This window comes from Sebastes fasciatus, chromosome 4, assembly GCF_043250625.1.
Source record: "Sebastes fasciatus isolate fSebFas1 chromosome 4, fSebFas1.pri, whole genome shotgun sequence".
In the NCBI taxonomy this organism is placed as follows: domain Eukaryota; kingdom Metazoa; phylum Chordata; class Actinopteri; order Perciformes; family Sebastidae; genus Sebastes; species Sebastes fasciatus.
Genome location: NC_133798.1, coordinates 17,599,012 through 17,626,967, shown reverse-complemented (window position 1 = coordinate 17,626,967; position 27,956 = coordinate 17,599,012). Strand labels below are relative to the sequence as shown.

Sequence of the window (27,956 nt, the reverse complement as noted above, 5' to 3'; positions counted from 1 at the left end):
TGCCAGATTACCTTTAGGTAAAGCCAGGCTAGCTGTTTCCCCCTGCTTCCGGTCTTTAACCCGGTTAAAGTATCCTGGCTCCAGCTTCATATGTAACGGACCTGCTGGGTTGCGCAAAAAGAAATGTGAATGACATAATAATGCGCGAGGGTAAAGCGTGTTATAAGAATGATGTTTTTACACCATTTTAGAATAGGCAAAAATAACATATTTGTGCTACATGCAAAAAACTGCATTGTTTTTACCAATGAATTCCTTAGGCTTTTCTAGTTTCATATGATAACTCTAAAACTGAGCCTGACACAGCCCCTGAAAAAAGTAAACTTGGCCGAAGGCGTCGGTGCCCTCAAGAAGTGGAAGAGGTTAAATATGAGATCTGCTGAATAATATACAGTATTACAGGTTCAAAGTTCTTAGTTCTTAAAACAGAGTAAATACTGCTAAGTTAGGCAGCAACAGTCAGAAAATAAATACATCAAATCTTTTAAAAAGTTATTAACCCAATGCTCAGTGCTGTAGTTTTACCTAAGCACGGGCATGAATAAAACCCAACACAATGTAGGTGAATTGGCCCTGTGAGTACTCTTTGGGCAATCAAGCTAAAGCAACTGTTCGAAGCATAATATATTAAAAGTCTCTTAACCTAGTTTAGTGTTCTCGCTGCCACTGGAGGGAACACAAGCTTGATTGGAGATGCTGTAAAGCCTGTAGCTGCGTGGGCTGTTATCTGAGCTGTGTCTTCAACAGCAGTTGGACTGTGCGCAAACAGCTTCATAACAGTGGAGATGATTTCCTTATGTAAAGTGATAATCTTGTGATCTGAATGCCAGAAAAGCTCCTACACATCTGCACCTCCTTAACGCTGACGAAGCCAAGTGATGTCAGGATGTACCAAATTTTGCGTTTGAAAATGTCATTCTTTGAGGAGACGGCACATTAGCCTAATCATAGTCGGAGAATTATCTACACTGTCGGTTGATGATGGTCTGGCATCACGATCTAAGTGCTGTTTTTCAACACATCTCCTTCTGTTCCTCTCTGTTATTTAAGTGGGCACCTGTTCTGCCGTATGAGCCATGATCACATGGTGCGACTTGGCCAAGAGGCACCAGATGACTCAGGTCTTTGCCCAGGCTGTGCTCATTGTCAGTCGGCACACACACTGCTTTCCAACAGGCCGTCTGACTGTGGCCATGTGCTCGGCTGTAAACACAGGTGACTGGGCGTGTTGTCGTGGACACTGTGTTCCAGACACGAGCTTGTATATATGATGGTGAAGGGCCTGGTCCGGATAAAGTGTTTATCCTCTGCATGCACAAATAAACAGAATCTTTTAATTAATACAAAGAAAACACCAACAGAGAAACAGTAAATTGGATAATGTGTTCACATGCTGCAACATAACAGCAAATATTAGCTTGGCCAGCTGTCATCCTCAGGTTTCTGGCAATTTGAATAAGAGCTCATGCTGACTGTTTTAAATAGTATATGCAGCTTTTCAAGGAAAGGCGTACTTGAGTGCCAAATAACAGGGGAATATAATTTTACACATAAATGCACCCATTGAGTGAGACTGTGGAGCTTGTAGTGGCACAAGTAGTGGAGGAAGACTTCCTGATGGGTAGGCATGAATATGCATGGCGCTGCTTTAAAAGCACTGGCACAGACTAATACAGTATGGCAGTCAATGGATTCACAGAGCAGGCTTTGTCTCGTAGACTTTCAACTCTGGAGGAGGCGTCTGAGCCTGTTGTTGGAACTATTCAGCCCCTAAAGTGCCTCTGCAGAAGTCTCTAATCTTGCATAAGAAAATCTTTAAATCCTATAAATGCAACGAGGAGCCTTATATTGTGTTAATTATATTTCCTCACTAACTAGTTATTTATCAGTAAGATTGTAGGGTGTTTACATTTCCCTACCCAACTTGGAATTATGATATTTCTTTTGGGAGTTATTGAACTGCTAAGTGATAAGCTACCAAAGTAAACAGCTCAGCATGTGTCTGGTGCATCAGAGATCTTGTTAATATGTTCTCCCAAACATCTTCTTGTGGTCCAGAGAAATCTGGAATTGTGAAATATCAGAAGTAAACAAATATCTGCAGAGCTCAATATCAAGTTCTTAAAGCTGCAAATTGGGCCATGCTGCCCTTGGCAGTAGGGCTGCAGTTGCATCAAAGCTACTGTGGCGTTGGGAGTTAACAGCCACATTGGCTTCACCAAATTAAATCATCACTCCCAAAGCTTCAGCGCGTCCAGTGCATGCATAAACCTTGCAGGCCCCTGTCTGCCTTTTCCCATGCTTCTGTTTTCATCCGTTCTTCTACAGTGTAAATGTAAATGTGAGGTTTGACATAAGAATGTGAGTGAAGCTGCAGCCACAGGTTTCTCTACAGGGACAGATTCTGCTGAGGAAAACAAACAAACAAACAGATCTGGCTGTTGGGCAGATCCAGACACATTGTTCTCGTACAAAGATACAGTAACACACTCCTGATTGGGAAGGAAACCTTTGACATAAGAATGTATATATACTGGTTTATAGGCTAATTTGAGCAGTCAGAGTATGGACACTTGCTGTACTATAGTAGCAATTTGAGACTTAAGTGTAATTACTGTGAACAACAGAACAACAATAACAACTTTGCTAGATTGCCTCATGGCACGAAAGGACATTTTCTGTTTAGACTCAAGTGCAAACAGAGAGCTGATCATACTGGTGAAGGAAGTTAAAGGCCACTGGTAATATAATGCAGATTGTTTCTTTACTGTCCTGGCACTGATGCGTACCAGATGTTCAGATCTGACCCCCTCTAAGCCTGGTGAGCCAGGAGGTCAGACATCCACAGCCCACACCGATCAGGGCTCAACAATTGCATCAGAGATCTTGTTAATATGTTCTCCCAAACATCCTGTTGTGGTCCAGAGAAATCTGGAATTGTGAAATATCAGAAGTAAACAAATATCTGCAGAGCTCAATATCAAGTTCTTAAAGCTGCAAATTGGACCATGCTGCCCTTGGCAGTAGGGCTGCAGTTGCATCAAAGCTACTGTGGCGTTGGGAGTTAACAGCCACATTGGCTTCACCAAATTAAATCATCACTCTCAAAGCGTCACTGGTAAAATAATGCTGCGTGTTTTTTTACTGTCCTGGAACTGATGCGTATACCAGATGTTGAGGTCTGACTCCCTCTAAGCCTGGTGAGCCAGGAGGTCGGACATCCACAGCCCACACCAATCAGGGCTCAACAATTGCCCGGGGCAGGTAAAATGCCACATCGGGCTAGGAAATCTAGCAACCCAAAGAAAATCAAACACACCGTTTTTTTTCCGGAGCTGATGATAGAAGTAGCTGAGCCATCTAGCTTCCGTCTCATCTCTGTTGAGAGTTGCACATGCGCAGTACCAATCTGGCACTCGCGAAAAAATGGCGGCAGGTAAAAACTACATTTATGAGCTTCCGATTACATTACGTAACCGTCGTTTTGCTTTTTTTTACAGAAATAAAACCCATTTAGTTCACTTTGGCATATCAGCGCCGCGTTATCAATACAAAGTCGGATAACGGAGTCCGCTCAGAGGAGCAATTGTCATAATTCACACACATGGGACGAGAGAGAGAGTTGACAGACAAGACGATGCGAAAAGCAAAATCGCCTACTTGGCAATATTTTAGATTTGATACCAATGCTACAGGGAACCACATCGTTAATGAGATAATTGCCGCGAGGAGGACCGAGCGGTCACAGCCGGTGTGCGCTGTGGAGCAGCACCGAGTGGAAACCTGCGGTCCAGCAGGGAAAGCTGGACTGGAGAGGTCAGACACACAGCGACCCGATGTTAAAGATCAAAGTAAGCACGCTTCACATATTGACCGTCATCATTTCTTGTAAAATATCCAGTGTAATCGGTAACACGAGTTTATTAACCGGTGGGAAAATGTCCTCATCGTCACATCCCTAACACACACACACAGCCAAGAAGTCCGAAAAGCTATAAAGAATATCTAATGTTAATATGGAATGATTATACAATATGAAATGGGATTATCTCAGTTCAGCATACAAAAACCACCTATCAGTGACAGTAGTTTAAGAGGATATATTTATATATATAGAATATAGAAATATAGAACATCTGGTGATGTTTTATATTTTTCTCATTGTCAACAAATCCAGTGAATATACTAAAACCAACAATATATTGATCCTAAAAACAAGTAGCCTGATAAAGCTTATTTCTCTCTTCTATAGCTCTCCAGCAAAAAGAGCAGAACTCAGAGGAGCAGCTTGTCACTAAAGTGATCTGGTCCACCTCAAAAGCCGAAGTTGTCCCTAACTTCTGGGCTAACCCCCTTTAATCAGGTGCCAAGCAAGCCAAGGTAGTCGTGGCATTTATTCACAACAAATATCCAAAACTGTACACACTCTGCACTGCTACGTTCACAGCCATAGTGTTACTAATAAAGTCATACTCTCCCGTTACGTTAAAGTTAAAGTATATATTTTCGACCAGTTTTTTAAATATCTTTTTCTTCAGTGGGAATGAATGGGCAGAGAGCTGCAGACAGGCTGGGGTAATCAGAACGTAAACATTGTTGATTTTGCTCTTTTCATGGGCTTTGTTGAGAATAAGAAAAACACAGAATAACAGCAGACTTATCCTTTAAGTGGCGCATGCCTTTGTGAGAAACAGTGGGAAACAGAAGCACCAACAAAGGAAGCTTCAACTGTAATCACCCTAATTCTAGGGCGCCATGATACCGAGGTATCAGCACCGTATTAACAAATCAATACAGTGCGATTGATCCGGCCTCTCTAACTCAGATTTACATGAGCTTTATACTGACAAACATTGATTTATCTCCTGATGGATTTCCATAGCTCAGGCATTGCTCTGTGTATCCTAACACCTGAGTGAATTGATTTATAAATGTAAATGATTGGATGACCCACATCCACAAAGACGTTGCTGTATATCTTGCAGTGAAAAGCATCTTGTTTGGGCTGCAACCGTCATTGACTTACAGTGTGTCTCAGCGGTCATTATATTCACATGTGCTTGGAAGGTTCATTTCTTTCCTACCATTTTACAATCATTATCGTTGGTGGATGGGTAAAAAGGTCCACTCAAGTGTTGAGGCGAGGAAACACTGGACTGTTCAACTGACTTGCACTTACATTGCAGTGCACACATAGCCTACTACTTATTCACACCCACCCACCCACCCACACACTCACTCACTCACTCACCTTTGAGTTGCTGGATTTCTCTGACAAAGCTGCAGAAAAGCGCAGAAATTAGACAGCGTGTGGAGGAGAGGATTGTTTGGTTTGACTGTGTGTCAAACCACTGCGGAGAACGGTAAAGATTACAACCAATCCACACATACAATAGCTCTGAGTCGGCTAATAGTCCCCACTTTAAGACTCCTCCGCTGAAATCCTCTCACCTGCAGTTTGTTCAAACAGTCTTCTGAGCAGACGTGGGTAATAAAGACAGAATAGCCTGGAGAACGTGAGATTGTTGCTTGTGAGGAGGAAAAGGAGCGAGTGGGCAGTTGGCTGGCCATGGATATTGTTTTCTATTATAAGGCTTAATGTACAGCAATAATTAACAGACAGCCCGGTGCTCAGTGTTCAGTTACATACTCCGTTGTTAGGGATTGAGATCATGTTTTGTTTATATTGAGCATGTTTGCATTTGAGTGCTCTGCAGAGAGAGAGAGAGAGAGAGAGTGTCAAATCTCCAGGACAGTGGGAGACACAAACGTGGGACCTGGGCTCTGAGCTCTGTGCCGTGACCTTGTTTGCTAATTAAGTGTCAGACCTATTTTTCCACTCCAGAGAAAAAAGCTCATATCTTAGGGCTTAGATTGCCAGAAGGCGATGGGAACACTCATTTCGCCACCGTTGGCTGGCTCCTCGGGGTTTCTGTCTTTGTGTGTGGGTGTGTGTGTGTGTGTGTGTGTGTGTGTGTATGTGAATAAAAGTCAGGAGTATCATTAGAGATGCTACTATATGGGCCGCCCTATCTCATGAATACTGCATAAAGCTGTGAACAGAGATGTAACAACACAGTATAATGCTGCAAAAAATGTCTTTCTTACTGTCACAAGTGTTGGCTCCAGGGATCTGTTTCACACAGGCCCAGTTTGGCTCAATGTGAATCCTCACACAAATGGTAAATTTGACTCATGGATGACCACTCAAGAAGTAGAGTTGAGCAATAAATCAATATTGTGATATAAGATTCAGTATGGCCTGGGATTTGGTTATTGTATTTACTGTATTTAGGCAGCGTTCCATTTAAATGATATGATTTTCTGAGCCTATTTGAGTGTTGTTGCTCTATAAAATGAACAGTGAATCATAATCACATTTAAAGGTGCAGTGCATGGGATCTGGTGGCATCTAGAGGTGAAGTTACAGATTGCAACCAACTGAAGCGTCTCCCGTGTGCCAAGCGTGTAGGAGAACTACGGTGGCTGACATCAATACACGAATGGCCCTCTCTAGAGCCAGTTGTTGTAAGAGTAGCGTAGGTCATTTGGAGAATAGCAGAGCCGGTGTGTAGAGTGTGTGTGTGTACATGGGAAGTGAGTGGTGAAGCAAGAGAGAGAGAGCGGCGGCGAACATGTGCAAGTGAACAAGTGAGCGAGCAGAGCAGACTACAGAAGTTGCAGTTTGTGCAGAAATAACTGCTGCAGCTCCTCAAGACCAACACTTGTTTCCCGGCGGCTGAGTGGAGTGACGGGGGTCAGCCCTGGAGCGAGCAAGCAGGAAAAGTTAACACAGTGTTTGGATTGTCCTTTCTGGGCTACTGTAGAAACATGGCGGCCGTTTCTGTGAAGAGGACCCGCTCCCTATATATAAACGGCTCATTCTAAGCTAACCAAAACACAATTCTTATTTTCAGGTGGTTATACACTAAAGACATACTTTTTATTATTATTATTATTATTATATATTCCATTTCTGCTAATAGATCCCTCTAAATGTTACACATTGTTCCCATAAAGCTAATTGCCAGAAAATTAATCTGCAACTATTTTGATAACAGTTTAGTAAAAGTGAACTGGTTTCAGATTTTCAAATGTGAATATTTTCTGTATTTCATAGCCCTTTATTTAAATATCTTTGTGATTTGGACTGTTCATAAGCATAAAACAATACATTTGGATATGTCAACTTAGGCTGACTGGAATTATGATGAGCATTTTTTACTTCTTTCCTAACATTCAATGGACTAAGAAATTAATTGAGTAATTGAAAAAAATAATTGAAAGACTAATCCATAAATAATTCATGTTTATAGATATTGATATTGAGGTATTTTTTTTAAATATATGTTTTTTTATGTTTGCAAATACTGGCCTATGATAATATCCTATCTGGTTATTTGATCCATAAATGGTTTCTCAGTTGAATTACAGAAAATGTACGGCTATCCTGATATTATAAAGGTACATATACCGTGGTAGAAGGTTTGCATCCGTAGCTGACCCCTACTCATACGGTCTAACTACTAGAGAGGCGTAATATATAAAAAGAGGTTATCATGTTATTTCTTTCTTCGTCAACCCACCATATATATATATTATATCACATTCCAGGTTTATCATACCGGAATGAAAAGTTGTTGTCTTGACATATTTCCTCTTGTCTCTTTACATCTAGCCGCCCACTTTACATTGTATGTGTTTTGTTCAGCGAGCATGAAAATTGCCCTATTTAATGACGCCCTCCCATGTTCCTCAAGACGCAACGCCTCTCGAAGCTCTGAGAACAACTCGCTGACCCTTCCTCTAAAGGCTCCTATAACTCCATAGAAGGTGCTGCTTTAAGTGAACAACAGATTCCTGGTTCATCCTTATTGTACTTGACATTGTTATATGCTTATTGCCTCAGGGCATAAGTGATTGTTCGTCCAGTCCTAAAAAGAGCAGCATTGTGCGTGTGAGACATGTCAGTCACTTGAATGCCAATGTTGACCTATATATTGTATGAAGGCCTAGGACTGGGTCAAAGGAGGGACAGGCTATAGCCACAGCAGAGGGCAGATATCTAGTCTAATGAGCCTTAATGTAGCGCCCAGTGACACGACATGCGTCACACTGTGGCACACACAGATTGCCGAGAGGAGACGGGATTTCTATAGTACTTTGGCGAATTCTTCTAGCTGAAACAATCGTGAAAATAAATGTGTTTTTTTCTGTGTTTGTTGTTGTGTAATGCAAACCACTGCCTTCTGGATGCATGAAAACATTCACACATGACACACACACTCCATCTCCTCTCTCTTGCTTTATTCCCCACATGAATACTAGGGGTGGGAAAAAAAATCTATTCACCTATGTATCGCTTTTTTTTTTTTTTTTTTTTTTACGAATTTGAAATATATTTTTTTAATGCCAGAATCAATATATTTGCTTCATTTGATTCTATAGATAGAAAGTTACCGCTTTTATTGTTGTAGTCATAGTAACACGACGTCATATCCGTTCTGTATCCTTCAACCAAAACAAACAGTAGCCGGCCGGCCGTAGCGAGCAGAAACCGGCAGATACAACAAAGCATAAAAAACGTCAGTGAGTCGGCGTGGATACGACCTGCAACCTCACATTTTAAATCCATAGTGGTAAACACTACACTTTGGGTTTCACACATTACCAGGAAAAGCAGAGCTAGACATCATGTCTAAAGCGGCAAGCCAACTCTTGTCATGAACAGGAAACGTTATCGTATTGTGGTAATGTGCGGTCAAGCCGGCCGTCACTCTCATCTCTGTGGTGAAATCGGCTGACGCTACAACTGTAGAGCACCCATATACCGACATTTATGGTAAATGCATTCAAACCGCCCCAGTGGATCCGACCATGGATGTATAAAGAGAACGGAGCTGACGGATTTGACAAAGTTAGTTAGAATCAGCACCCGAGTATTGTGATAGTATTGAATCGGAGATTCAAGATACACAAGATACAGATACACCTCCAGGTTGGATATTAATTCTTAACCAATGGATCCATTTGTTAATTGAATTTGTATGCATGTTATGTTGGACAGGACAGACAGTAGAGGACAGGAGAAGATGGGCTTATTCCCCAAGGGGGGGCAAGGGGGAAGGATGCAGAAAATTCAGTGTGACTCTAAACCTTATTATCTTTGCCTTGATGACTCCTCTGGTGCAGGAATCAATACAGCCTGACTGGCTCCAGGGGCACGGGGCCCACTACAGGAAGCGGATATCTCCAAACTATCCATTATGGATGAGAGGAGGAGTGAAAGGGTGCAAAATAAGAGGAGGGTTAGAAAGAATGGAAGACAAGGCCAAAAGAGAGGGATGAGAGGGGGGGGAAATACAGGAAGGAGTGATGTGAAGAATGGGAAGTGAAGAGTGAATGAGTGGAGGAGGAAGGTGAAGATTGCAGCAGGGCAGGGAGCCCTACAGCTGTTTTTGTTGGTGTTGCTGTTGTAACTCAGCTGCCTAAGTGTGGCTGGTTCCTGCTGTTCCTCCAGTGTGGTTGTAATGTTTATTTCCAGCTGAGGGAACGAAGGAAAAATCTCCCCTCCCTCCCACAGTTTGTTCTCACCCCTGGAACTCTTTGTATTACTTCTTCTTCTTCTTCCTCACAGCAGCATCCCTCCCATAGAAGTCTTCTTACTCCTCCTTCCTCCCCGCTGTGGCTGCAATGCTTTCTGGCCATACCCTGTTATCACTCGCCCTCTCTATGTAAAGCACACATATGCAACCCCAACCCCAACCCCATCCTCTCTCTCTCTCTCTCATAACACTCATGCTCTCTATCCTCCCCCTCCACTGTGATGTGAGGTCACAGCTGGAGAGCCCTATGATTTGACAGCTAAATGTTTATGTGATTGTGCATTTGTGTGTGTGTTGGTGTGATGCAGGGGGCTCTTCTGCCACTGAGTGCCTGTGATAGAAGGGGACAGGATGCCATGACAGTGGTTGCTAACCAGCAGTAGCAGACTAGCAGTTTTATCCTGAGGCATCCTGTAGTGGAGAGATATACAGCTGGCTCCACTGCTGCCAACTCTACGCTAACGGGGCTGCAGCTACAGGCGTGTCGCGGGGGGCGTCTGCGTGCACCTCAGGGCTGTGTGCTCGGGAACAGAGGTGGGTGGCAGAGTAGGCTCACTGTTTGGCTTGTGTTTTGTGCTGTGTGGAGGAGCCAGAGCAGGGCGAAGAAGAAGTTTCTCTTCGGTTATTGTAAACCGTGTATGTGTGTGTCTACTCTATGTGTGCATGTGTGTGTTCTCCAACACAGCTCAACTCTGCTGGCTCCGTGATTTTGTCCTCTGCAGAGGGAATAGCTCATTATCTGCCTCTCACAATGGAACGTCCTACCTCAACACTGCAGTGCTGCACACTGAAAGGATGAACCCATTTGAAGCATTGTGTGTGTGTGTGTGTGTGTGTGTGTGTGTGTGTGTGTGTGGTTGTTGTACATATGTCTGTTAGTTTGTAGGTTGTTCTAAGGATGGAGGTGGTGGGTGTGACAGTATTTGTGTCTTTGTTGCATCTCTTCTGTGTGTCTGTAAGTGCATCATGCGAGTGACAAGTCTTGTCACGCTGACATTTTCTTTACTTGAGGCATTACTCGCACACGTTTGAGCCACCAGGGCAGCAGTTCGTTAAATATTAATAGCTTGTTTTCATTCTTTTTTTGTGCATTACTACTGTATCAGATGTCACATGTACACTACAGTGTGTGATTTATTCATATCAAGCCTCAACTCTGAGGTATTTGTCCTACATGCATAGTGTAGCCTTTTGAGGGGCGCAGGAATGAGTCCTTAAACCTGGAAATGAGTTTGCATTTTAGCACTTCTGGTTCCCTCGTCTTGAAGTCAATGGGTTTTTTGAATGGGTTTCTGGTTAGATGCCTGAAACAAGGTCTGCTGTTAACACAAGTGTAAGTGATCTTAACATTTTGTTCTACAATATCCCACTTGTGAATTTTGAAGCTTTTACTTGTCTTAAAAAAAGGCGGTTGCTAACAAGTGGTTAAATGAGACTACTAAACGGCATCATGCCGAACACTAGTCCGCCTTTAGATTTGTGGTCATGCGACCGTGGTGTATTTCTTTCATAGCCTAACGTTAACGTTTTACTCCTGGCGATTTCATTCACGCTTCAAAAACCATAAAAGTGGTGTTCATTTGTGGAGATTATCTTGCGGAACAAAACGTGTAAGTATCATAAATGTGTGTTTGCCACAGAGCTTATTTTTTGCAATAATCCAAAATCCAATGGACAATCCAATTGGCTTTTTTGAAGAGGAAACCCAGGGCGATGCTAACTTCCTGTTTGGCCTACAAAAATATGTAATTCCTGGAGCTCTCTATTAGGGCAAGTATAGCTTCATGATCATATATGCTGTGATAATGCTGTGCCCTATATGTGCATTGTTCATCCATGTATGTTATATTTATAGGCATTAAGTATTGGAACAGTGTTGGAAATGTCACTTGTGGTGAGTGTTTTTCCAGCTCAGAGGCTGCTTCACGCGGTAACACCATATGATGTGAGTCTCTATGACCTTTTTGTAATGACTTTCTATGCGTCATTTTTTATGTCATTGGGCTTGCACCATCAACAGCAGAGCAGAATGACATGTTCCCTCTTACCCTGAGAGATGAGGTGCTCTCTGTGTGCTTTGAGAAAATGTTGTGAGAGCCATCCCTGCATGAGCAAAAGGTGTTATATTCAGTAGGTTGTGGTAGTGAATGGGTAATTTTCAACCAAATGAGCAAACTGAATATTGAATGGAATTGAAAACTGAAATGACTAGTAAAGTAAATGATAACCCAAGGTGAAATAACCTTGGCTCGAAAATAGCCAAATATGTGTGCCAATTGAAGGCCCTGGAAACATATTTTCTCATTCAGCTTCTCACTATGAGTAATGGATTTCTACGTGAACACCAAATTGTCTGCCAAAGTTTGAACAGCTCTGGTTATTTCACACTCTGTGGTGTTCCTGGTTTGAAGTGTGTGGGGCTTGATGCAGGATGTGACTTACTAGTATGCACCACAAGAAGCAACATTTGAATCAAAATGTGATGACAGTTTTGGGGATGTTTGCTAGGAGTTTAAGAAAATATCGATACACAATGAGTATCGCAATATTATGTTTTGTGATACTGCATCGTTTTATCCAAAACACTGCATTGATTTTTCAATTAACCCCTTAAAAATCTGACGGCCCGCCATCGGGGCCGGACACTATTTGATCTTTCGCAGGCTACAGGCTCAGTTTTGAAGATAGGTGAAGATACTAATATCATTTAAAAGTAGAAAACCTAAGGAATCCATTGGCATCAACCAGTGTCTAGCTTGTTGTGAAGGATGCTAAATAATGCTCCAAAGTTAGGCAAAATTTTGGTGAGGAAAAACTGGCATGGCCATTTTTAAAGGGGTCCCTTGACCTCTGACCTCAAGATATGTGAATGAAAATGGGTTCTATGTGTACCCACGAGTCTCCCCTTTACAAATATGCCCACTTTATGATGATCACATGCAGTTTGCGGCAACAAATCAGGCAGTTTCTTTATGCTATGACGGTTTTCCTTAAATTAGATTAAAAAAAACAATATATGGCCTTGCTTAAAGTATCTCAATATATCGCAATATATTGAGATACCTTCTCAACTCAAATTTTTAGGGGCTTTGATAGTTTGTTTTTATTTTCTCTCCCCTATCAAGTAATCAAAGTAATCCAATTGTGCTGCACTCCCTACCTCATTCCCCAGCTGACATACAAAAAAAAGCACTTGCCATGAGAGCTGAACGCCTTTCAAGGTAGCTTCATTCATCCAAACCTCTCAGCACTACTCATATTAACATGCACACAAAAGCTCCTTTGGGCAGGTTGGCAAACGAGGCTCTTCTCTTAAGTCACAGGTTGGCCAGCTTTTTCTGCTTCTATTCTCTTAGACTGACTCATTGAGCAGCAATAAAAGGCTTAGACAAAGAAAGGATCAGATTTGGGCAATCAGGGCCAATTTACTTTGGCTTAAACTCGAGCCTTTGAGAGATGGTAGTTGTGTCTGTCCTTCTATCAATCAACCATAAACAGCAGCAGTAAAGCCCTGGTAACATTATGCAAGTTAATTCATTCATTGACAGTTCACTACATACTGTATTGAGCAGGGTAGAGTTGGTGACACACACATCGCTACTTACTCAGGCACCTACACATCTACATGAACCAGAGACAGAATAAAACCAGTTAAACATGGTCAACATGGGCGCCTGGGTTAGCTCAGTTGGTAGAGCGGGCGTCCATGTATTAAGGCTTGGTCCTGACCGCGGCGGCCCGGGTTCGAATCCGGCCTGTGGCCCTTTCCGCATCCACTCTCTCTCTCCCCCCTTTTAAGACTCTATCCACTGTCCTGTCATAAAAATGGAAAATGCCCCCAAAAAAATAACTTTAAAAAAAAAAAAAAACATGGTCAACATGTATGTTAGTGGGAAAGAACGATGGATGTACTATAGAAGATTGTAGACCTCCAAAACCTCTCTACAAAGTCTTCATAAGAATCATCTGTCATTGAATATGTATTTCTGTTCTTCCTTTCATGCGTCCCGTCTCCTCGTTATACTGCTGACATGCAACACACATCAAATGTGATCATGGGGAGCAGAAACCAGGGCATGACAGATATCTGACGGCGAAAAGACTTACCACAAATGAGGCTCACATGCCTTCCATCAGTGTTAAATAGTTTAATCTAGTCCATGTCACCACCAGATCTAGCTTAAAGCCTATTAGCAGTGGAGAAAAAGGAGCAAAAATGTGGATAGAATTTAGTGATTTGGATGCTCACTCAGCTACTGATCTTAATTTGCCGATAGATACCTTAAATAGATAATTGGGGAATGGTGGGTGATTTTTTAATTTCACTGTTTATGATCTCAAATTACAGCAAGTTTAATATATTAAACAAAAAGCCACATTGGCAATGCTCAAATTTCTCATGCGCATCAAGTGTGATATTGGAATTTTACTGTTTATGCTTTCGGTGCACTTTTACACAATGTGCTGCTGTTGTCAAAAGAAAATCTTTGTTACGTTTATTAATTGTTTTTCTGCAGCCATGCTGTATAAGTAATATATAGGGCATAATGTGGAGGTGGGTATGGCATTATTTAAATGTATATATTGTTATGGGCCAAGACAGACAAGATATTGGCACATCTGTGTTTTTGATGAGATTGTATGGTAGGGTTGGGCGATATGACGATGTATATGATGGTATATATGACGGTGCGACGGTAGAAATGTGTCCACGGTAGAGATTTGGCAATACTGTTTACACCGCGGTAGCAGTTCTCGAGATTGTGTGATCTTGCGATATTGTGAATCCAGCTACCTTGCAAGGTAATGTGATTTGGGCAGACATAGAGGAGAGTGAAGTTGTAAAAACAGAACAGGAGGAAGCATCCCAGCCAACCTAAGATGAGGAAGAACTCTGGTTACAGAGTATACAGAGCCATGAGGAGGTGCAGAAGTCTAGTTATCTCTCAGAACACTTGAATTACAATATGCTGGAAAATTATTATGGAATTTTTTCCTAATAATGCCAAAAATATACTGCCTACTGCCACTTTAAATACAAATTTGTGTGATTTTTATTTTATTTTATTTTATTTTATTATTTTATTTTATTTTAGTTTTACTGTTTTGAGTCTTTGTTTTTAACTCAACGGTTGTCTCGTGTGAAGCAGTATTTTTTTTCCCCCCAAATATAAGAAGAAATTAATCAAATGTGATAAAGCATGGTATAGTTATTTTTCAAACCATTTCTTAGTTGAATTTACAGAACAATTACTGTATCGTGATATATACTGTTACCGTGATATAAAATTACATCTACCGTGTTGTGAGTGTATTCTTTCTATGACTGCATTCAGTCTCCTTTGTGTTACTGTATGTTCCTTTACTTTTGTCCCAGGTAAAATTGGCCACAAAACAGAAAAGAATATGAGATAAATGCAGCACATCCCACTTTAAAAAAGAGCTTTAATTTTAGTATTAGTCTGAGAAAAATAATCTAAAATGCAGTTTTCGTCCAATAAACTCTCAGTTGCAGACTTTCCATTATAAAACAATCCCTGCTCATCTGGTACCCCAAATCATATATACAGTATATATCCAAGAACTGTATCTGACTGAAACAAACAGCAACAATTACCTGGAAATGCTAATGCTATTTTTGTCTGTTGTGGTCAGAGCGGTGTATTATGAAACCGCACAAACTCTATTTACCCACTCTGAATGTACTGCAGCGCTGTAACATAGACAGAAGGGTGGAAATGATCCTCTTTTATTCGTGTCAGCGGTGGGATTGTGCTGACTCAGAAGTCTTGGGTAAATCACAATTGGGAGAAAAAAGCCGGAGCAATGAAGCAAAGCCAGACGCGAGCCTTACGCTCTGTCACTGCCCTCTGTACCCTGCTCCACATGCTGCATGACAGATTTGCATTGGTTTTGATTAGGTTCATGCTTTATGAATAGCAGCCGAGTGCTTGCTTATAGAAAGAAATTATACTTCTTGCTTCTTTGCACAATTCTCCCTGGCTTTTTAGCGTCTCGTCTGGCTGATCTCAAAGGAAGCCATTAGGTTGAAATCGGTCTCAAGCATAATCTGCAGCTCTCTTGACCTGATCCATTAGCTCTGATGACTTGAAGGTTAAGTGCAGACATTTGTAGATTTCAGATTTCATTGGGAACATTCTAGTACGGATGCGATGACTTTTATCTGCTTTCAGCACTGATACGCACTGCTCTCCCCACTTGCTCTCCATAATCCCTTTTATTTTCCGTAATCACTTATGTGAGTTGAATGACCCACAAAGTTAACGTTACTTACAGCCTTAGATAATACTAGGGGATCCTCTTTTTACTGTATTTTATAATTCTTCAGTCCTGTCTGGGTCATTTCCAATCCCTCCATGACGTAACTTATTACCTTAGGAGTAAATCAAGATCAATTAAGATGCATTTTCTTCCCTTAAAGCATCAACTGGACATAAATTGCCCAGTAAGATATATGGTAATAGGGCATCTGGACCTCTGCATGATTAAGCACCATGAAATCCATTAATTTAAATCAATTCATTGCTCTGTGTTTTGTTGTCCCAGCACAAAGCCTTTTTTTTTTTTTTTTTTAGCCTGATCATGCAATTTATCATGTTGTCAAATCTAGCTTGGCAGTACTGGAGCCATACCAAATCATTTGCTAAAACTGCTGCTGCATGTGTTAATACGGACCTAAAGCTTATTGAAACTCAGACGAATTTGTTGTGTGGGCCATACAACGCTCCAAATCCCCTAAATCTGCTCTCGTACCCCCTCCACCAAATCCCCGCAACACTTTGCTCTGCATTTTCCGAGTTAATGCAACCCAAAGGCACTATGTGTGAATTTGTTTTATGGCGGCTGCCTCCTGTCCTCAGAACAGAGCAGACGCCACTCAAACCTCATGTCACCACACAGGCTAAGTATAAAACTCACACCAACTGGGAGCAGCTCAGTAATATATCATCATTTTTCTGTTAGCCCATGAGTAGCTCCACTACAGAGGTGTGGGCTTCAGTGTCATGCTTAATGGCTCTTCAGTACTTATTTTAGCTTTTTTCTGCATATCATGAAAAACTTTCTTTGTCAGTGCTTGTGCACGTACATCTGGAGTAACTACCAACCCACAAACTGTGAAATAAGACAACCCAGTCAATTTTTGTGGGTTGTGTCGATATCAGAAAACATGTGATTCAACAAGTCATTCAGATTTGGCTCTCCTTCCTATGTCACATGTAGGCTCATTAGTAGAGGTGTAAATCACAAGTTTCGTCATGATACGATATTATATTATGATAGTATTTTCTGATATCACAAAGTCTGCCATGATACGATTATATTAGATTTAATTTAGGGCCCTGTTACACCCCTACTTATTAGAATATACCACCAACCATCAGAGTATCCCCACCCAGAGCTTGAGAACTACCTTTGCAAAGGTGCACCATATTTTTCTCGCAAGCCAATCAGAGCAGACTGAGCTTTTTCAGGAGGGGAGCTTAAAGAGACAGATGCTAAAATGGAGCGTTACAGACAGACAGCATAAGAAAAATAATGTATTTTTTGAACATTAAAGCATGTTCGAGTGGAAACCCCAAATACAAATATGGACCAGAAAATGAGCATGGTATGTCCCCTTTAAAGCAGCAGTGGGTAGAATTGGAACAAATGGGATTTAAAAAGTTATTTTTATAAAACGGTCTATATCCTGACACTGGTGCATGAGACAGGTAATATGAAAAAAAAACCTTGTGCCTCTGTGTCCTCCGGTGTCCTCCGGTGTCCTCCGGTGTCCTCCGGTGCTTCTAATGGCATCTTCAAGATTTCACAGACTGTAGGAAAACAACCAATCAGAGCCGAGCTGGAGCCTCATCCGCAAACTCCGATCAAACGGTCAAACTAGGCAGCGCTGATCAAATATGAATCAATATTCTGTTACTGTAATGACTATTTCTCGTGTAAAATGTTTTCAGAAACATATTGTAGTGTACTGTTTAGCTGTAAAATGAGAAAGCTTGTGATCCGGCCACCATGTTGAGAACAGTTGAGGAAATACCAAGCACCGCCTGCCAACCAGCCGGAGCACACTTTCTCTTTTTACAGCTAAACAGTACATAACGCGAGAAATAGGCCTTACAGTAACAGAATATTGATTCATATTTGATCTAGTTTGCCTAGTTTGACCGTTTGATCGGAATTTGCGAGTGATTGACAGCTGCCTCTGTTGAATGAACAGCCAATAGGAACGCTCTCTCTCTGAAATGACCTGTGATTGGCCAAAGTCTCCCATCACGGGCTAGATTTTTTAAAGCCTGAAAACAGAGCCATGAGGAGGTGCAGAAGTCTAGTTTTCTCTCAGAACACTTGAATTACAATATGCTGAAAGGTTATTATGGAATTTTTGCCTAATGATGCCATAAACTTTCTGCCTGCCCTCCGCTTTAATGGTTAGGTGACGTCAGTTTCCTTTTGGGTGACGAAAAAACTGGAGCTTTGAGATATTCAATATGCTCATTCGTTAATAAAAGTAAAAGAAAGAAAGACTTTGTCCCATTTCTATTCAAGGAGAGGAGATAAATGAACTTCAAAGAAGAGCTCAATTATGTTGGCTTTCTTTAGTAAGATAAATAGAATAAGTGAAGGGAAATACAAAGGACTGAGGAAAATTAAAATTCAGAATGTGCTGGTACTGGGAGAATGATATCAACTTTCAAGTTAGCAATCCATATCACAGCAACAGCCTTATCATCGCTTCACTGGTCTTGTACAGAAGTGCACGTTTTTTTGCAAAGCATGCATTTTTCTTGGCCTCTTCAGCTCCTCAGAAATGGGCATCTTTTGCAGGAGAAAAAACAGCTTTCTCTGCGACAGTAGATGATGATTATGACAGTGCTGATGATACGTCTGGCCCCCTGCCAGGCTGCTGATGAGAGTGATGGAGGGTGGGGTTAAAGTTGGGGTGCTGGTGAAATTGTGTGTGTTCATGTTGTTTTTGTGTGTGTGTGTGAGAGTGGGGTGGGAGGGCTTAAAAGATTAAACCCCAGCCTGGCCACAGTGACGAGAGAAGACCCCTCTCTGTGGAGCGCTCTCACTGCAGGGAGGCTTCTTCAGCGGTGTCCCATTTGCATGGCTCGCTGTCCTGCTCGGGGAATTAGCCTTTTCTTTTCCCAATCATCCCTCCCTCCTCTTTGCACCTTGGAGGAGAGAGCGCTCCAACCAGCAGCGTTGCTTGTTTCTGAGGCAGACAATGGAGCGGAGTATTTAGGACACTTGGCAGGGTAGGCATGTTGGAGGGGATGGGGACACGGGCTGCTAAGTAGCTCATCTTGTCATATAGCCACTGGCACAATAGCTCTCCACAGCAAGGTAAGCACTGTGCAGAGTCACACCACACACTCTCTCCATGGCCTGATTGTTTTACCGTGTGTCTCTTACAGCTTGGTGTAGTGGTGATGGTTCTCCACTAATTGGTAACCTCCTCCTCTTCTTCTTGACCATTGCAATTAAGCAGGATGTTTGTGGCTTATTTTCTGATTACGTTTAAACATTCAGTTTGTCAAGTTAATCTGTAGCCTAATGTTGGATTCACACCCTCTAATCCAATAAGGGGATGAATGGGAAATGTTGTGGGGAAGGCTCGACTTAGATTAATCTTTCTTTTGTTTGCCATTTATTGTAGCTACCCAACGCATTCACACTTTCCCTCTGAGACCTTTCTTTGTGCAATTTGAAGGTATTGATTGTTTTCTCAGTGTACTCTAGGACGCACTAATTGCAATATATGAACTCTTCTTCCTTATCTGTACAGCTTTGCTGCACTAAGCAGCACTCTGACACTTAGTATTTACAGTTATTTACAGCAGAGTGTGCGTCGGCCATCAGTGAAAGCATGTCCCTGCTCTCTTATAGAAGCCAGTATCTTTATTGGACAGATGTGGCATGAAGTAATTAAGCTGAGCACTCTTTCTTTATAGAGAGCACATCTCCTCTGACCTTTGCCTATATGGCACAATTTATCACACATGATGTGACATACTTTCCGTACTTGGAAGCACATATAGTGTTTTATATGTGGGGGTTTTCTCTTGAGTGTTATCCTACCATAGAATGTATCACACTAGTCTATGACTGATGCACTGAAAGGTCAACGCATTTCTGTGTTACGAGTAATTACCTTAACATAAAAACAAACCAATTCTATATTGTGATGGAGATTTCAGTGTTGTATGTAAAAAACAATAGCAGCAACCCAGTGGCAGGCAGAAGAGGCCACTTGTATTCATAGTTACCTGCTCTGCTCTAACAGTCAGTCCTTTTGGAATAGTATTTCTGGTAGTGTTTCAAATATTATCTAGGCCAACTTAGAATTAGACTCTCTTTTAATTATCTTTTAATATATCAAATCATCTTCGTCCAGTCTGATATTTTATATCACACAGTCAAGAAATGTTTGCTATGATCCTGGATGAGTAAGGAAGTACCTAATATTAAGATCTGGCTCGCAGATGCTCTGTTCAATGGAAGCAGAGAGAATGATCAGATCTAAATGTTTTAATATATACCGGGGCTGTCAAAGTTAATGCGTTTACACACATTTGTTTTAATGCCACTAATTTCTTTAACGCATTAATGCAACTTGCGATATTTAGGTTGTAGCAGACTTTAAAGCTAGAGTGAAGATACTGGCATCATATGAAACTAGAAAACCTAAGGAATGGTACCAACCATGTCTATCTTGTCACTATGGAGGCTAAATAAAGCTCCAAACTTATGCTAATTTTGGGGTATTTTATGCTAAATGCAGTACCTGTGAGGGTTTCTGGACAGTATTTGTCATTGTTTTGTGTTGTAAATATATTCATATATTTGCATAAAGCAAGCATATTTGCCCACTCCCATGCTGATAAGAGGACAATCATGCTATTAATCACATTTAAATATTTTAATCGATTGACTGCCCTAAACCAATAAATCTCTGCTACCTTCACAGATTAGTTGTTGTTTAATTTTTCAAGACAGGCTTGGATCTGTTTTGTTTTTCGGTTAGGGCCAGTCCTTTGATCAAAGATCTAGAGAGGGAGTATGGAGATGAATTATAGATTTTCTTCTTATTTATTTAATCCAGTTTGCTTTTTTTGTGCATATCTACATTTGTACATCTGTACATAGTATATCATTAGTATTAGTATATCGACAATTTTTAAAAATGTTTTGCTGTAATTTCTCTTTCTCTGTCCTCCTGAAAGAGGACCTATTATGCTTTTGTGCGTTTTCTCTTTCCTTTAGTGTGTATTTAGTGTTATATAGTTTTTTGTGCATGTAAAAGGTCTGCAAAGTTACAAAGCCCAATGGGCCACGCCAAACGGAGTTACTTTCCCCACAGAAACACTGCTTCTGAACTGCATGAAACGCCTTGATTGAAGTCCTGCCTTTTCTTCCGTAAAGTGGTGATGTCACCAAGTAAAAAATTTGCATAATGCCTGCCTAGCGGCTAGTTTGGCCCTCAAACAAAGAGAGTTAGAGCGGATCTAAGAGTTTGGTTTGGTTGTGTGTGGTTGCGACAGTGGGCGAGCTGACCAATCAGAGCATACTGGGTTTTTCTATGGGTAAACCTGTTCTTGTAGAAACCCAAAATACAAGTATGCACCTGAAAATGAAAATAATAGGTTACCGTGTGAACACTTAACAAAGGCAACATCCAATAGGTCGGATGATTCATGGAGCCGGTCTCTGCTGTACGGTTGCAGATAATAAGCAGTTACAAAAATGGAAAAAGGACAGGTATTAATCATCACTTCAGAAGCGTATACTCACACGATAGCAAAATTATCAGCTGTCATTCCATGTTCTCTTACAATTCAGAAACCACATCAAATGACGGCTTCCTCGTTGCCTGACAGCGAGCAAACTCATACCGTGACATCAAAGGCAAACGTTGTGGTAATTTTTTATGATTTAAGTCACGTGTTTGCTATTGTCCCTTCTGCATTAGTTCAAAGACACTATACTTGATTTGAGGTTAATGTAATTCCTACAGCAGTCCAGCTCCAGATTTCATGGATTGAATGACTAGTGTCATTGATATTCAGGTCAGCTGAGGTTGCTGAGCCTGTGTGGCCCTGGGGGGCATTGTGTTGACTGCATGGGGTTGGGATAAATAGCTTACATTAGCATGACTGCGTCTATTGGATGAGAGACAGAGAGAGAATGAAGGAGGGAAGAGAGACAGACTGACACAGTGAACGAGCCATGACGGGATCATCTGCAGCTGGATTACATCATGAATAATACTGCGCTTCATACTGAGACATACTGTCTGATCTCTGGGTTCAGGAGTTATTGAGGTGTTTTTGCAGGCAATGCACAACAAGACTCAGTCAAAACCGAGTATATGTCTGGACCGTGTATGGTCAGTCTGTGAATTTGTGACTTAATTGTTATACAAATAGTCAGTGGTCATGTCTGTAATGTTAAATCCAGCGCTACATGTCCACCAGATCCAGCGAGGACACTCGGGGACGCGCTGCTCCACTCAACTGGCCGTTCAAGCGGTGACGTACCCGATCGTGGAATGCACGTGATTAGTCCCTAATTTTTTTGCTTGCCTGCTCGTAAACTTTCTGTTATTCCGTCAAAACAATCTACCAAAATCAACTTCTGAAAATATCTTAAGCGAGAAATAGGATATGTCACTGCAGAATCAAGTTTAATTTTAGAACTAGATCGCCTAGTTTGACAGCGTGGTCCAAATTTCGTGAGCTGAACGCGTCGCACTGGACGACTCATTTGCATAAAGGACTGTTCCTTGCCTTTTTATTTTGAAAGAGCATCGGCCAATGAGGAAACTCCAACACTCGGCCTACCAATCGTGTAGCTTCATCACTAAGTCAGTCAGTCAGTGACAGACTTTTGCATTTGTAGGGCTAGTCCTCAGCAGTCCATTAGATTGCACACAACACCTCAGCCCGAAAAAGAAATTCAGACTTGAATTCAAATCTCACTAACACAGTTGTACCAAAAATTGCCAAAAGTATTTTTTGTTGCATGGGTCTTGCTTTAAATGGCAACATATTTTTAGGTGTTCCTGTCATTCATAATTAGCTCATGATAAATCTAACTGTACCATTTTATTTTGTATGAATTATATTGAATTATTGGACAGTTTCTCTTTTAAAAGAACAAAATGAACTGGATTCCAGCTGGTAAAAGAAAACGTTTGAGATGTCTCTGCTATTGCTAAAACAGAAAAGATGAAAAGTGAATTCTTACTCCAGAGGAAATCAAGCTGTTACATTCTGGAAAATACAGTTATTTCTTTCTATCAAGTGTCGAATCAGTTCCTGCTAAGCAACAGGGGGCCTGTGGAGTACAAAGCATAGAGAGCCTTTTTCCGGCAGGTGTTGCTGTGTGTGTCTTGGGGTTACTGCTCTATCTGCTGTGTAATAGACGTGGATAGCCTATGTCTGTATCCTTTATTTGATTGAATCACTCTGTTGGTCTTCTGGGAGATTTATAAACCTGTTTGTGTGTAGCTCAGTCCAGTCTTATTTTCCCTCACAGATACAGAAGGAGTAGTGCATCTTACAGAGCTGAGGTTGAAGAGACACACCGGCTGTCTGTAGCACATTTTGGAATCAAAATCAATGATTTTGTCATGAATAATTTATGAGTAAGCATAAATGTATCACCACTGCTTTGTGGTAAAGTAACACTGATTCAGCATAAAAACTGAAGGGTATCACAGCTTGTGTTTCATTCTGTGATCCCTGTATGTAGTTATCAGGTGTCTGATCTGATACGACTTGTGCTTTCATCTCTTTCTTGCTCTCCATTTCGGAGAAATGCATGCCGACATACATTTTCTAAAGTTAGTATTTTGAACACTTGGCTTTTTTCCACCAAGCAGAATATGTTTATAAAGAAATATGTAGAGGAAGTAGAGTAGTTAGTGACACTATGGGAGATATTTGCTTCTAAAAATAGAGAGACTTTGGCAGTCTGGAAGAAAAGAGCTGTTCTTGTGGCTGGTAAACTGGTTTCCAATGTGCTTCATATCTGAATTTTTGATGGAAAAATTAAGTTATCGAACTACTTGTGATGCATGTTTGTGTGTAATTTCATGAATGTGAATCAGAAAAACAGCAACTGTTCTCAGCAGGCTCAGGATGAATAAAGCTCAAAAGAGATTGAACAGTAATGCCCATTAAACCAGACTAAGTCACTGCTGCCTCTCACAGATGACATCAGACCCAATGTCTCCCTGTTTCATCTAGATTTAATCTGGATCAATATTCCTCTCCCTGTCTTGCTTGTTTTTCCCAGTAGCATTTGGTGATGACACTAAATCTTATCTGCTGTATCACACAATGTGTAATTTTAGAATGAGTAGTCATCAGAAACCTCATTAATATTGGATTCGACATCTTGTGTCTCAGTATAAGCAGTAGTTCACGGCCCAGGGGCGGGGTGATATCAACAAAAAAATATCCAACGTTAACCAACAGACTTAGACTTGATTTTAAGTTGGCTGGACCAGTAAAATCATTGCATAATAAACCCTATTAATATCAGCACCTCTATGTGTTTCCCTTTCTTTTAGTGTAAAGAAGTACATTCAGAAAACGTTCATTATTAATGAACAATCCATTTACAAAACAGATGGTGAACAGCCTCTCGCTGATCTCTCAGCTACGACTAAAAACAGACTGCCGTTTCCTCAAACCTGCCAATTCATTTATCTTCTCTGTTCTCAGTTGTCCTTGCAAGTTCTTGTACTTTTATTATTTTTTTTACCATAATGGGTCTGATAGTGGCGCAGAATAGTGTATTCCTCGAGCACTGAACAAAACAGCTTCTTTAGGTTTAGGCAACAAAAAGCCACTTAGTTCAGTTCAGGGAAAAAGATCGTGTTTTGGCTTAAAATAACGATGTTGGAAAAGTGAAAGTGAAATTTAAGGTTGTGAACACGAGTGAAAGTCCTGTGTTTTGTGTCCCATCCATTGCCCCCGACCTCCATCCCATATGGAGTTTCACGTGGTCTATACTACAGCGCGTGACTTCCGCTTTTGCTCCTGTCATAATAACTACCATCACTAGAGGTTTCTGTGGTCTTCTTTTATTCCTTCTTTAGCTGTCTGTAAGTTTTAGATCGTTTTGTCTATAAATTGTCATAAATTAATAAAAATGTTTGGTTTACGATGATATAAAACGAAGAAGAGCAGCACAACAGCTCTCTGTGCCTTTACTCCTGGAGATGTTTGCATCCTGGTGGAAGTCAGACACGACTTGGATGCCGCAGTATGACACGCTGTCTAAGCAGCGCTCATCTTCTCTTCTCCAACTGATTAAGACCAATCCAGCGTTAACCCCATCTTGGCTTCCTCTTGCAGGATTACTGCAAATCTGTGGTTAATGACTGATGGTGGTAATGATTGTGTTTGTGTGCGCAAGGAGTGACGGTGGTGTTGGTGGTGGTGGTACAGTAGGGGGGTGGGGTTGTTGGAGCAACGTCTTGTTTTTGAAGTCTACCACTCTGACCGCTCCCTCATCCCCTTTTCTCTCCGTCTCTCCTCCCCCACATCACTGGATCTGCCCCAGCTGATAAGGGGAGACATTTCTATAAAGTCACCCACTCGATTATGCAGCACAAATCAGGCCGAGCACGGAAAAGGTGGGGTTTCACTCACTTTCACTTACCCTATGGTGCCCTTAGGGGGTTACAGGATCAAGATAGAAAGCACAAATGACAGGACTGGCCGTTGGAGTGCAGCAGTAAAATCTGCCCCCAGCAGCCCCTACTCGGTGTAATATGATTTCTGATTTCAGAGCAATGAGGCTGAGAATTCTAAGGGGAGTAAAAGGAGAGGGAAGGAGATTGAAATTCAGCCAGCAAAGCAAAGCTGGGAAAGGGGAAAAAAAAAAAAAAACTTTTCAAGAAAAACCACCAAAATCAAACCACGAGCTGTAATAGCTCTGGCAACGTCTAGGGTGTGATTTATGGGGGAGAAGAAATGGCCTTGTTTGAGCGCTGTCATGTCTGGGCCTTGTGATTTACTGTGATGACTGGAGCGCTCTCATTCAGGCTGCTATACGGTAGGACAGGAGAGGTAGGAGGACCCATTAATACTGATTATAAGAGCATGCTGCTTTCCTGTGTGGTGCTGGTCTGATGGCTTTTTACAGTATATCAATTCAGAGACAGTTCTTAATGGGATGGATGGGATTGGTTCTTTCACTGTGTACTGTGACGCTGTAATGAGGCTCCTTGTCGTTTCCCCTAATCTCCTAAGTGCATCTATTAAGATCATTTATGATTTATGAGTTGCACAAATGATACCTACAGTAGCAATATAGCTGTAGAGTAAAGTACACAGAGAGAGGGAAAGCATGAGCGAGTTTAAATGAACTTATTTTGTGTAATAGATGAGCGGAGAACCCTATAGGTCTTCGTTCCACAACAGCGGCATTGTTCCAGATTAAAACGAGTGTTTGCATAGTTTCATTGGCGGTCACAAAAGGCCCCCCGCAGCACACTAAACTGGTCCTTTTGAAAGGTGTTGCTAGGATACGAGCCGGCGTGAAGATGAATTCCCCTCTGTATTGCTTTCCTGCAGCTGTACAGCTCGGACATTGTGTCCAACTTATTGTGCATGTGGTGTAGTTGTACAGCGCGTCTGCCCATTTGTCTCAATTCATTTTTGTGTGTGTGTATCCAGTGTGTATGTGTTTGGATGTTTAGCCGTACAGTATAAGTGCAGTTTTGTTTGTGTCGTGCAAAGCCGGCACATTACACGGCCTCTCTTCTGTTCTATCATAATCCATTTTCTGTAATAAGACTCCATTTGTCTGTCGAGCGCTGAGATCTCAATCCTCGCTGTCACACCTCTGAGTCTCCGCCAGCTGACACCTCGGGCTGTGCACAAAGAATCAATAGCGTCTGCCTCATGTTCAATTACACTCTAATCAACACACACCGGTCCAGTACCGACCTGGGAATGAATGGACAATATTGAACTGATGCTCAGAACTGTGATACCAGTAAATGAAAATATGAAGGTGTTAGATTTGGTTGGGAGTTTTGACAGTGTTCGCTGAAAGAGAGAGCAGGTTGCCAAGCTCTGAAAGACATTCAAAGCAGTTGACTGACACTGACAAAAGTAATGGTGCAAATGAGATTTTTTTTCTATATTATTTCCCTGTCAGTTCTTAAAGGGTAACGTTTGGTATTTTTCATCCTGGACTCTATTTTCCCATGTTTTTGTGTCTAAGTGACTAATGGGGACAACACTTTTTGAAATTGGTCCAGTATTGAGGGATAATGCTATGCAACGAGCTGCGAGGGCGGTGAGCAGCGTCAATGTAATGTTATGTTTACTAAAAGTGCTTGTTTTTGCCACTGACAGGCTCAGATTGTTATTATAAGTGTCTGACAACATTATGGAAAGAACTGAGAAACAGAGAAATGAAATGTTTTTCTTACATTTCACTTGAGCCAGTCTGCTTTTTATTGTTTCCAAGTCCCGCTCAAAGAGAAGTCTTGTTGTGAAATCTGAATATCCGTATACTTTGGGTCAAATAAATATAGGTGGCCATCGAATTCAAAGGCCTACTCCACATTGTGGAAATCATCTAAATATTTAGCCATGACATTGAAAATCTTTTAGATAACACTAAGCTACGCTTTCTGATATGGGTGTAAGAAAATATCGATACATGAGTATCGCAATACTATATATATATATATATATATATATACTGTATATGTGTTGCGATACTGTATAGATTCTGCAAAACATTGTATTGATTTTTAATTAACCCCTTAAAAATCCGACAGCCCACTGTTTTGGAGGTTGTAGTGGGCTTAAACTAGAAAACCTAATGAATCCATTGGTACTAACCATGTCATACTGGCTTGTTGCGAAGGAGGCTAAATAACGCTCCAAACTTACGCTAAATTTTGACTAGGAAATTCTGGCATGGCCATTTTCAAAGGGGTCCCCTGACCTCTGACCCCAAGATATGTAAATGAAAATGGGTTCTATGGGTACCCACGAGTCTCCCCTTTACAGGCATGCCCACTTTATGATAATCACATGCAGTTTTGGACAAAAAACATGTAGTTTTTTGCATGCAGTATAAATGTTATGTTTGCCTATTCTAAAAATGGTGTTATTTCTGGTGTGTTCTTTATACTTTGACAGTTTTCCTAAAATTTGATTTTAAAAATCGCAATTTATCGCCTTGTTTAAAGCATGACAATATATTGAATTGTTGCCCCTTAATCATGAGACGTATCGTATTGCCAGATTCTTGCCAATACACAGCCCTCTGCCCAGCTGACACTCGAGA

General features: G+C 41.3%; 1 protein-coding gene across 3 annotated transcripts in view; it reads left to right on the top strand.

Moving 5' to 3' along the window:
• cntn1a (contactin 1a) overlaps positions 1 to 27,956 on the top strand; it is an 84,159-nt gene that overhangs the window by 10,603 nt on the left and 45,600 nt on the right. The window contains exon 1 of one of the 3 annotated variants that reach the window (XM_074632338.1): positions 10,005 to 10,139. The exons of the other annotated variants lie outside the window; for them this stretch is intronic. The gene's annotated coding sequence lies outside the window, so the exon portion shown is untranslated. Of the gene's footprint in view, positions 1 to 10,004; positions 10,140 to 27,956 lie in introns of those variants that run through there. 3 annotated transcript variants of the gene reach the window in all.